The sequence below is a fragment of the Schistocerca cancellata genome, chromosome 2, assembly GCF_023864275.1.
Source record: "Schistocerca cancellata isolate TAMUIC-IGC-003103 chromosome 2, iqSchCanc2.1, whole genome shotgun sequence".
Lineage (NCBI taxonomy): Eukaryota > Metazoa > Arthropoda > Insecta > Orthoptera > Acrididae > Schistocerca > Schistocerca cancellata.
The window spans coordinates 461,649,592-461,661,525 of NC_064627.1; the positions used below are offsets into that span (position 1 = coordinate 461,649,592).

General features: G+C 41.6%; 1 non-coding gene across 1 annotated transcript; it reads left to right on the forward strand.

Moving 5' to 3' along the window:
* The first annotated feature begins 307 nt into the window (after positions 1 to 307).
* Trnat-ugu (transfer RNA threonine (anticodon UGU)) lies at positions 308 to 382 on the forward strand. Its single transcript has one exon. It is a non-coding gene; the product is annotated as a tRNA-Thr (tRNA).
* Positions 383 to 11,934: the final 11,552 nt, after the last annotated feature.

The following is an 11,934-nucleotide window of genomic DNA, read 5'->3' on the forward strand; positions in this document are numbered from 1 at the left end:
GGTGTTTCCATTACTGGTTGCTCACAGGGGAATTTCCTCATCGCACTCAACTCAGATTTAGTGACAGAAAGAACAGTTACCATCTTAGTATATATATAGTTAAGGCTCACCAGCCACTTGACCATCTTCTTCGTCCGTGCGAATGCGCAAACAGTGCCCGAACTCTTATGGGAATTGGCAACGCGCCGCGAGTAATGAGTATAATGGGCGGGGGCACTACGAATGTAGTGCGGGACAATGCGTTGAAAATGTGGGTTTCGCGGGAGGCGTGCCAGAGATAAATCCCTGCAGTCGCGCTATCCTCTGTGCCGTCGGTGGCTCAGATGGGTAGAGCGTCTGCCATGTAAGCAGGCGATCCCGGGTTCGAGTCCCGGTCGGGGCACACATTTTCATCTGTCCCCGTTGACGTATGTCTAAGCAGCTAAGGGTGTTCATTTCATTGTAATTTCGTTCTAACGAGCTGCATGGTCACCGATGGTGTCTGTTCTTTCGGACATGTCCGAAGAACAGATACCATCTTAGTATATAAACATTTCAGTGACCGGACGGACAGTTCATAATCTTGTGGGAAAAAAAAGGACACAAGGGAGTTTCGAACAAAGCTCGTCCGGTTTATAATCCACTATCTTGACCAGTCGACCATTACACCACAAGCCGGCCGCGGTGGTCTAGCGGTTCTGGCGCTGCAGTCCGGAACCGCGGGACTGCTACGGTCGCAGGTTCGAATCCTGCCTCGGGCATGGGTGTGTGTGATGTCCTTAGGTTAGTTAGGTTTAAGTAGTTCTAAGTTCTAGGGGACTTATGACCTAAGATGTTGAGTCCCATAGTGCTCACAGCCATTTGAGCCATTACACCACAGCTGTGCAACTTTTCTTGATCTTGGACTTGTTGAGCTTGGAACATTCACTGTTTTTATTTTGCTTCTTTTCCACAGTTCAGTACACCTTCTTCCTGTTTTCACGCTTGATCTGTGTTCAGTTTTTGACAGGCTATCCACCGGACCATCTTACCACTAAATCTGAGAGGTGTCAGAGTAAAGACTGACTACCCCTGAACAACTTTAGGGGTAATTTACGACACTGTCTCATTCCCGTCTCAATCACTGTTTCCCTTTCATGTCCTTCGACTCTTTTTAATTGCAGTATATTTTCTATACAAGTTATAAATAACCTTCCGATTCATGTATTTTATTCCTGCTATTTCTGAATTTCAAAGAGTATTTAATGCATCTTTGTCAAAAGCTTTTTCTATATGTACAAATGCTGTAAATGTGGATTTTCCGTTTCTAAAATATGTCGCATAGTCTGTATTGCCGCACTTGTTCTACATTTACCGGAACCCAAACTGATCTTTCACGAGGTCAGCTTCTACCTGTTTTTACACTCTTCTGTAAACAATTGAAGTCAATATTTTGCAAGCATGACGTACTCGTATTAAACTGATAGCTTGGTAATATTCACACTTGTCAGCACCCACCTTCTTTCGAGCTGAACTTATTACATTCGTCTGCAGTCTGAGTGTATTCCAGCTATCTCGTGCATTTTGCACTCCAGAAGGAATCATGTTGTCATGGCTGGCTCCTCTCCCAAGGATCCCAATAATTCTGAGTGAATGTCATTTACTCTAGAGGCCTTCTTTCGACTTATGTCTTTCTGTGCCCGTCGAATTTTTATCGCAGTATATTATCTACCGACTCATCTTCATCGAATTTCTCTTCCCTTCCTATAATATTCAATTTCGTTTCCTTTGTAGGCCTCTTTTGTATATTCCTACCATATTTCCGTTCTTAATCTTGATATTTACAGAGCTGTTTCTGTTTTCCTCGGAGGTCTCTTTAATTTTCATATAGGTGACATCTACCTTTTCCCTAGTAATGAATGCTTCTGTATCCTTTAATTTCTCAAATTGGCATTTCTGCTTTTCCATTTTGCACATCCTATCGCTCTCATGTTTTACTCTTCTGTATTCTCTTTTGCCTGCTTCATTTGCTGCATTTTATATTTTCAACTTCCATAAGTAACAGTCAGTATCTCCTGTGTTGTCCGAAGCTTTCTATTAAGCCTTGTCTTTTTGCGCTTTCGATACTTTGCTGCCTTCACTGTTTCATCTCCCAAGGCTACCCGTTGGTCTTCCGTTCTGTTCCTCACCTCTGTTTTGGACAAACGATACCTAATCCTCCCTTTAAAACTCTCAGAAACCTCTGGTACTTTCAACGTATCCAAGGTCTTTTACCGTCATTTTTTATCATCTCGTCAACTTTAATCTGCGGCTCATAACCAGTAAATTATGGCCAGAGCACATATCTACCACTGGAAAAGTTTTGCACCTTATAATCTGATATCGAAATCTCTGTCATACCATTGCGTGGTCTGTCTGAAAACTTTCTATTTCCATAGATCTCTTCCATGTAAATGCTACCAGATGGGTTCCACCTCTGTTCCTTTCCCCCAGTCCACGTTCTTCTACTATTTTCCTTTCCCTTCTCTTTCCTACTATAGAATTCCAGTTGAAAGTTTCCCGTCTAACCTCCTTGCCTAGGGACGCCAGATGAAAGTTGATGTCGTCAAGCTCTGAATGAAAATTGCGCAACGGATAACTGGGGAGGGGAGCTTGAGAGCGCTACCTAGAGAGCGTGCCCTTTCTGTACGATACTAAGCAAGGGGCTGGAGGGCTCACACGCTGATGTGTGGGTCCCTGCATTCTATAGTTTTTATTTAAATAAATTCCTTTAACTTGACTTCTTTGTGATTTTTAAGGTATGTTAAAGATTGATGACAGTCGATTACCTATTTATTTTAAACATTATCACTAGACTTTACAGCGATTGCAGCAATTGTTTCGGTTTACAGATATTACAATTTTACAACTTATAGCTCGGGCATTATATACTAATCTGCACGCACATTTCTACGGGCAAGAGGGAATTGCGTTGGCCAAATGTATACCACCAAAGTCTCCCAATATTTTACGTAGGACATCCACTACGTGAGGAGGATAACGGGCAAACTGAGGACCAGATACATTAACACAAGGGGTCAAATTTCCTAAATTAACGAGATCATTCATTTCCTTACACAATCCGAAGCTGGAAATAAAAGAATTAGTACAAATATTCAAATACCTCTCTTCCATGCGTGAACATTGAGACAGACGCACTGAGGGCACGTCTGCTCACTTACCCGTCTTCTGTAACACTCCTAGAATATGGCAGGCACCCGGAGGTCTTCCTGGGCCCCGGTGGAGGGGGTGGTCGAACCACTTGGCCGTGACCAACCTCTCCGCCCCAAATCTTGTGACACTGGAAAGTCTTTGACTTTTACCTGCCTGTGCTGTCTCTCTGATCCCCTACCCAGGAGTAAGGTTGGCACTACTATACTACAGAACTACTTCCCAACAAAGATTTGGCCACGCTTTACGGAAAGGTGTGAGGAGGATTAGGAAAGTTCATGTGCAGATTCACATTCACGTACAAGAAATGCATACTACACGACACATATAAATACGTATTATGAAGCCTGACACATTTCTTTCCACCCGTCCACATGGGTTCTGTTGCACCCGCGGCCGGCCGCGTCGTGTAATAAAAGTTGCTGCGGAGCCGCCTCTGTTTCTGTTTCCCGGTACGAGCGAGCATCGAAACCTGCTGCTTATAGAGCGGAAACTACTGTACCGTTTCACAGTCACTCATCAAAATTAAATTTTCGTGATTCTTAAGACTGAAATTTTTTTAAATCTAATATTCTTTAAATCTTCTCAGAATGTGCGGAGCTAGTTGGTATATACATTTATAGTATTGTGATGGTGTTGACGTCGTATCTAATTGGTTACGATTATGCATTCACCATGCTGTTCGCAGAAACTTACCCGCATTCCTGTTTAGTTATTATTAGACTTAACCCTGTATTATCGCTATCCGATTTTATATTTATAACCCTGCAGTCACCTAAACACTGTCCTTCCTGCCATCGGACGTTACTGATTCGTAGTATAACTAAATTCAGCCAATCCATTTATCTTTTTAAATTATCTAGCCTGCCCACCACATTAAGGGATCTAACACTACACGCTTCGATCTGTAGAAAGCCAGTTTCGTTTTTCCTTATGGCGACATTCTCCTGAATAGTCCCCGTCCAGAGATCAGAATGGGGTGGAGAGGCTATTTCACCATCATTACTTGTGCATACATTAGTGCTGCAGACCCTTGGGAAAAATAACGACTGTAGTTTCCCCTTGTATTCAACCGTTTTCAGTACCAGCACAGCAAGGTTATGTTGGCTGATGTTACAAGGATAGGTGAATCAATCATGCAAACTGTTGCCTCTGCATGTACTCTTCAGGAACCATAGATTAGTGTGGCCCTCCACCGATACCCCTCCGTTATGTTTGCACCTACGTACGGCTATCCGTATCGTTGAGGCATTCAAGCCATCCATCTCGGGAAGGAAGGGGATGAAGTGGTAACCGGTAGTAAAGCAGTAAAAGAAGGGCAACTGGCTTCCACCGTGCTTCCATCACTATTGTAAAAGCGGTATAACACATTATTATCACGTCAAGTACAGGCGAAGGACGTCTTTGACTTACTTACCTCCTAACAGCAACAAATTTGTAGAAGACAGGTGGTAAGAATTTGGTTTAATACGATAATTCAGTTATTTGTTTCTACAACAGTTTCGTGCTGCATTGTATGTGGATGGGTGTGTGTATGTATACGCCCATGCTCTCGCGGGTGTGTGTGTGTGTGTGTGTGTGTGTGTGTGTGTGTGTGTGTGTGTGTGTGTGTGTGTGCGTGTGTGTTTGTCTGTGTGTATGTGAGGGCTGGCGCATTCTTTGTGTAATAAAAAGAAAATGAAGGAATATAATGCTTCTGTGTAGTTTGCGTTAAATTATATCCATAACGCGTTGAAAAATTAGACATTTTTATATATTAAGGAGAAATGCTACCATTTTGTCGATAACAGTTATTATTTAGCAGTCTGAGATAAAAACGTATGTTTAGATATTGCCAATTACCGATTACAAGCAATCCACAGTCAAGTCCGTTTAAAAAAGGGCGCTCGATACCAAGAGGCAAACACGCTGCTTTAATGCAAAATGTAATGTTGAAAGTACTCATGCTTGTTACGAAGTAATCCGCCAATTTAGGCGAGCTAAGCAACCTCCACCTGTCATAGGAACTAATTGGTACCGGGTGGTTACAATTAAGGTCCACCTATTCACTGACGTCCAATGTAAGCTGTAATTATCGTACAACAGCGAAACTTGGTAGATATAATAATGCGTTAATGTTGATCCAATTTAAGCTGAAAAAAATGGTTCCAATTTTGGCCACCTGATGCTGTGCTGTGAATGCAAGGAAAAAAGTACAGAAACGTTTCTATAAGTAAGGGGTTAGGAACGGAACGTGAGCAGAAAAGTTCAAACAAATGTGAAAGGCATAATTTTGATTTTATTATTAACCACCTTTTACACAATTCGTTCAGTTTGATCACCGGAGACGTCGATGAGGTGCTGCATCCGTAAAACGATATGATCAACAGTTGCTCGCATCAGTTTCGGTGGAATCTGAACAACGTTTTGCTGTATAATGGCCTTCAGATCAGGTAGGGACCGAAAGCCAAAAGTCACATGAATTCAGATCAGGTGATCTTGGAGGCCATGCATCAGGAAAACCTCTGAAGATACCACGTTCGTGAAAGGTTGCATTAAGCAGATCCCACACTGGGTTAGCAACGTGAGGTGTTTCCCCAACTTGCATGAAAACAGTAGTATCCAGAAATTTGCGTTCTCCGGAAGCAGGGAACACATATTGTACAAGGAAGTCTCGATAACTTGCAGACGCCACAGTACACCTCACAGGTTCCCTGTTGTGTCTAGACAAGACAGCCTAGACACAATGCGAGGAAGCCGAAAGGCACGCGCTTAAACTCACGCAGGCTGGCGTGAGGTCTGAAACAGGATACGTAATGAATGCTATAAAGAAAAGTACGTAGCTTCTGGAATACTTAACTTTAATCCATATTTGTAGAACATCGCTCTTGATGATACATTAATAGAATCTCAATATCTATACTGGTAATGGCGCCTTGCTAGGTCGTAGCAAATGTAGCTGAGGGCTATGCTAACTATCGTCTCGGCAAATGAGAGCGTAGTTGTCAGTGAACCATTGCTCGCTAAGTCGGCCGTACAACTGGGGCGAGTGCTAGGACGTCTCTCTAGACCTGCCGTGTGGCGGCGCTCGGTCTGCAATCACGGACAGTGGCGACACGCGGGTCCGTCGTATACTAGCGGACCGCGGCCGATTTAAAAGCTACCACCTAGCAAGTGTGGTGTCTGGCGGTGACACCACATTCCCTGAGTGTAATCTCTTCAAAGAAGAGCGGACTGAGAATAATGATGCTTATGAATCCACACCACAGACTCACGCATAACGAGTGCAATAGCTCTTCGAGCACGACACTCAGCTTAACAGCACTCCAAATTCGGCGGTTTTATGTATTCACTGCGTCCTGTGGCGTAAAATGTGCCTGATCACTTCACAGAATATTGCCTGGCCAAATATCGTCTACATTGATCCATGCCAGAAACCGAAGAGCAAATTCGGAACGTTTCTACGAATCATAAGACATCAGTTGCTGCACCATCCTGATCTTGTCGGGTACCTGTGTAGAACAAACCACAGAACTTTCCGTATTATTGACCACAGGATGGGTACCTGTCGTGGCACTGCACGAGCTCCAGCACTACACGGGGCACGTGCTGCATGGTCAGTTAGTGCAACACCGTTCTTGTCAGTAACTTCCACCGGGATAGGACGCTTCCCTCTTCCAGGTGCCAGACCAAGCGTACTCGTATTTTCGAATTTCGTTATCCTATTCTTTAAACTGTTTAATGACATCGGGCCTCTCCACGGACCTTTCAGTCGGCGATACTCTCTGAATACAGCACTGTAATTGCAGTTGTTCACATAAAACTGTTTCACTAACAGCGGACTGTCCCTCTTCTTGACAGATGTACTGAGCACTCACATTATGTCTTGTCAAATGACATCGTAGATGTCATACCGACATTAAAACATTCTAGAGCGCCATATTTGCACCTGGCAGCAAAAACTGGAACTAATTTCTTTCCAGCGTAAATCAGTTCCGCGTTGACGCATCGGCGTATCTACCAAGTCTCTCTGTCATATGATAATTACAGCCAACCCTGGACCTCAGTGAATAGCTGCACTTTAATTGTAACTACCACGTAGTACTTGAGCCAAGGCGGTAGAAAGTGACTTACGGTAATGAGATCAGGAAATGTCAGCCAGCAGGCATAGCTCATAAGAGGAATGTAAGGGTGGGGCAGGAAAGACTTACTGTCTACGCGGAACACAACAGGTCTGTTCTACGTTATGTAAAGTTATCTGAGATATTGTTCTCTTTGGAATATTTACTCAATCCGCAGCTATAATATTTATAGGTCTTGCCAATAAATTGATAAATCACCCATACTTGCGCTGTCCCTATAGAAGTCGGTCACTGTGGGGACTTACAGCCTTCTCTCTTCTGTAACGGAACCAAGGCCTGTCAGTGAGGGGCACGCTTCCACCCGCCTCTCTCCACACGTAGGCAAGTCCAGATCGGGTAAATACTATCACTCAAAGAGAACAATCGTAAATGAATCGAAGCAGATACCGCAATAAAACTCTCTCTGTCCATTTAATAGCTAGTCTAGATTCTTTCGGTGACAAGTATCGTCTGCATTTCGAGCTCCTGTAAAATATTGAGGTAACGATCTTTCGGTGCTATGGATACAGAATGTTATCCACAGAACCTTTGTATCATTTCGTAAGTCAAAGTAGCTGTTTCCATAAACTTGACACAAAGCTGATTTAGCGTTGCAGAATGGTTACATCTGTATTGTGTGACAGAATGTTGATTTTTAGACTTTAGTGGACAGAGCGTTATGTCGAAAGTAAGTTGTTGAGACTTCAAGGAGACTTAAACAAGTCATACAACACAAACAACAGCCGAACTTTATTTGCCGTATTTTTATAAGCCTATAATTGACTTTAATCTCTTCGGCAAACACGAGCATAGTAGCATAATTAGAAAAGTGATATTTTTAGTCAGCTTCCCTACACTATACCCAGATTTTGCTGCAAGCCATTACCATTCTCTCAGGCATATGAAAAAGTGGCTTGAGCCCAAATCCTTTGATACGGACAAAGAACATGGAGCTAATCTCGCTGCCTGACTTACTCTCCAGCCAGCAGAAGAATTACAGTCATAACCAATTCATAAATTATACATGGCATGGCATGGGGCCGAGAGGTACTGATATCGCTAACATGAAATACTCACAGGCGAGGGAAATGGAACATTAACACTTACGACATACCTGTTTATTGGATGTGATCCATTACAAATGGTTTTTGAGAGGCTGTGACTAAAAACAATGGGCCTGTTATAAATAATTTTTCCACTATCACTCACAATTTTCTCTTATTCGTATTTTTTAACAAAAAAATATTTAACAACCGAGGACACAACCTAAAGAAAATTGAATTTTGTAGGACATTTGTGAATCACACATTAGTGAAACGGGATGCCAAATACATTACAGCCACTCTAAACTGCTTCGATAGCCCACATGAGAAAAAAAAACATTTATAGTGGAATATGAACAAGAGGAAAAGCATAATTTGTTTTTTGAGTCATCCGTCTTCTGACTGTTTTGATGAGACCCGCCACGAATTCCTCTCCTGTGCCAATCTTCTCTTCTCAGAGTAGCACTTGCAGCCCACGTCCTCAATTATTTGCTGGATATATCCCAATCTCTGTCTTCCTCTGCAGTTTTTACTCTCTGCAGCTCTCTCTAATACCGTGGAAGCTACTTCCTGATATTTTAACAGATGTCCTCTCATCCTGGCCCTTCTTCTTGACCGAGTTTTCCAGTACCACTTCCCTCACCGATTCTGGGTAGAAACTGCTCATTCCTTATCTTGCCAGTCCACCTGATTTTCAACATTCTTCTGTAGTACTAAGTCTCAAATGCTTCTATTCTCTTTCGTTCTGGTTTTCCCACAGTGCACGTCTCACTACCATACAATACTGTGCTCCAAATGTACATTCTCAGAACTGTCTTCCTCAAATTAACAGCTGTGTTGAATACTGGTAGACTTTTATTGGGCAGAAATGCCCTTTCTGCCAGTGCTAGTCTGCTTATTATGTCCTCCTTCCAACGTCCGTCGTGGGTTATTTTGTTGCCTAGGTAGCAGAATTCCTTAACTTCACCTACTTTGTGATTATCAACTATGATGTTGAATTTCTCGCTGTTCTCATTTCTGCTACTTCTCGTTACCTTCATCTTTCTTCGGTTTGATCTCTGTCTATATTCTGTACTTATTAGATTGTTCATTCCATTCAACGGGTCTTATAATTCTTCTTCGCTTTCATTAAGGATAGCAATGACATCAGAGAATATTAACGCTGATATCCTTTCACCTTTCATTTTAAACCCACTCTTTAACCTTTATTTTATTTTCCTGATTTCTTCTTCCACGTATAGGTTGTAAAGCAGGGGAGAAAGACTATGTCCCTGTATTACTCCCTCTTTAACCCGAACACTTCGTTCTTGGTCTTTCAGTCTTATTGTTCCCTCTTGGTTCTTGTACATAGTATGTATTGCCCGTCTTTGCCTATCGCTTACCCTAATTTTTCACGATTTCGAACAAAGTCCATTATTTTAAATTTTACATTTTTCCAGGTCTACAAATTCTATGAACGTGTCTTGATTTTTCTTCAGTCTTGTTTCCATTATCAACAGTGACGTGTGAACTGCCTCTCTCGTGGCTTTGCCGTCCCTAAAGGCAAACTGATCGTCTTGTAACAGATCCTAAATTTTGTTTTCCATTCTCGTATTTATTATTCTTATCAGCAGCTTGGATACATGAACTATTAAGTTGATTGTGTGGCAATTCTCTTACTTGTCGGGTCTTGCAGTCTTGGCAATTGTGTGGATGATGCTTTCCGAGTCTGATGATATATCGCCAGTCTCACGCATTCTACACACCAATGTGGATAATAGTTTTGTTGTCATTTCCCTCAATGATAGATAATATTCCATCGGAATTTCTAAAATCATTTTCTGCCTTATTTGATTTTAAGTTTTCCATAGCTCTCCGATGGAAAACAAAAGGATTTCAACAGAAGCATTTCTTTTGTTACCCATGGTTTCCTCACAGTTGTCTTTCTTCTAGCTACGTTTTTCTCTCCAACTTCTGTGATTGTACTTTTCAGCGGTGTCATCTGCCTTATTTGATTTTAAGTTTTCCATAGCTCTCCTATGGAAAACAAAAGGATTTCAACATACGTATTTCTTTTGTTACCCATGGTTTCTTCACAGTTATCTTTCTTTTAGCTACGTTTTTCTCTCCAACTTCTGTGATTGTACTTTTCAGCGGTGTCCAGTCCTCTTCAGCTGAACTGCCCGCTGATCTATTAGTTATCGCAGCATCTATAGCCGCAGAGAACTTCGAGAGTATCTCTTGTTTCCTTAGTATCTGTATCCCACCTCTTTGATCGTTGATTTTTCATGACTAGTCTCTTAATGCCTCTGGGTACGCCTAACAATCCAATATCTGATTCCGGAATCTATGCCTCACCATAATGTACTGTAACTGGAATCTTTCCGTATCTCCTTGCATTTTCCAAGTATATCACCTCTTTCTGTGATCCATGAGCAGAGTACTCGCTATTACCATCTGAAACGTATTGCAGTACTGTATAAGTCTTTCTCCTTCTCATTCGTACCACCGAGCCAATATTGTCCCATAATCGTTTTTTCTACGCCTTCCCCTACAACTGCATTCCAATCCCCCACGGCAATTAGATTTTCATCTCCCCTTACGTACTGAATTACCCGTTAAATATCGTCATATACTTTTTCTATCTCTTCATCTTCTGCTTGCAACGTCGACATGTACACATGAACTATTGTTGTAGACCTTCGTTTGCTGTCGATTCTGATGATAACAGTCCTATCACTGAGCTGTTTACAGTAATTCACTCTCTGTCTTACCTTCCTACCCGTAAAGAATCCTACTCCCGTTACACCATTTTCTGCTGCTGTTGATATTACCCTGTACTTTCCTGACCAGATCCGGATATAAATATTACAAAATACAACAACACACGAACATTCAAAATATAAAAAAATAAAAATACTGTGACCGACACCGCAAACCTTGCAACATTATGCCACCCAAACATCCATAAATAGGCAGCATACAGGTGAATGCTACATAGTGCAACTAAAATATCTTTAAAATAAGAAAACATGCAACAGGAATTAAACATAGTGAAACAGATTGCAATTGGCAGCGATTATACTGGTTCCTTAGTTGATACAGTCCTAGAGGAAGAAAGATCCAGACACAAATCACACAACATAAGAAAAAGACAAAAACAAATGTATATCTTGCATCCCATACATTGGCAATGTATCACAGTAGATTGCAAACATTTTCAAAAACCATAAAATAAAAATTGGGTTTTCTACATCTAATAAACTACGCCAAAAGTAACATATAACTTTAAGTGTAATCCTGACCCACACACCGGCACTCGACATGTCGGGACAAAAAGTCCGACATTTCAATACAGGATATACAGAGCACATTAAAGCCTATACACATAAAAGACACACAATGTCAGCAACAGTCACACACATACACAATACAGGACACCCATTTGTAACAGTACACCAAATGTCAAAGCACTCCACCAACTAAATGAATGGCAGAAAACGGGCTGTTAGAAGAACTGGAGATATATTCACGCTACAGAAAACATGAAGATAAAATATTAAATGAAAAAATGAAAGTGGATCAGTGAATTTCCTCAGGTACTTGAAGTATACTTAAATAAAAATTGTAACACATAAAAATGA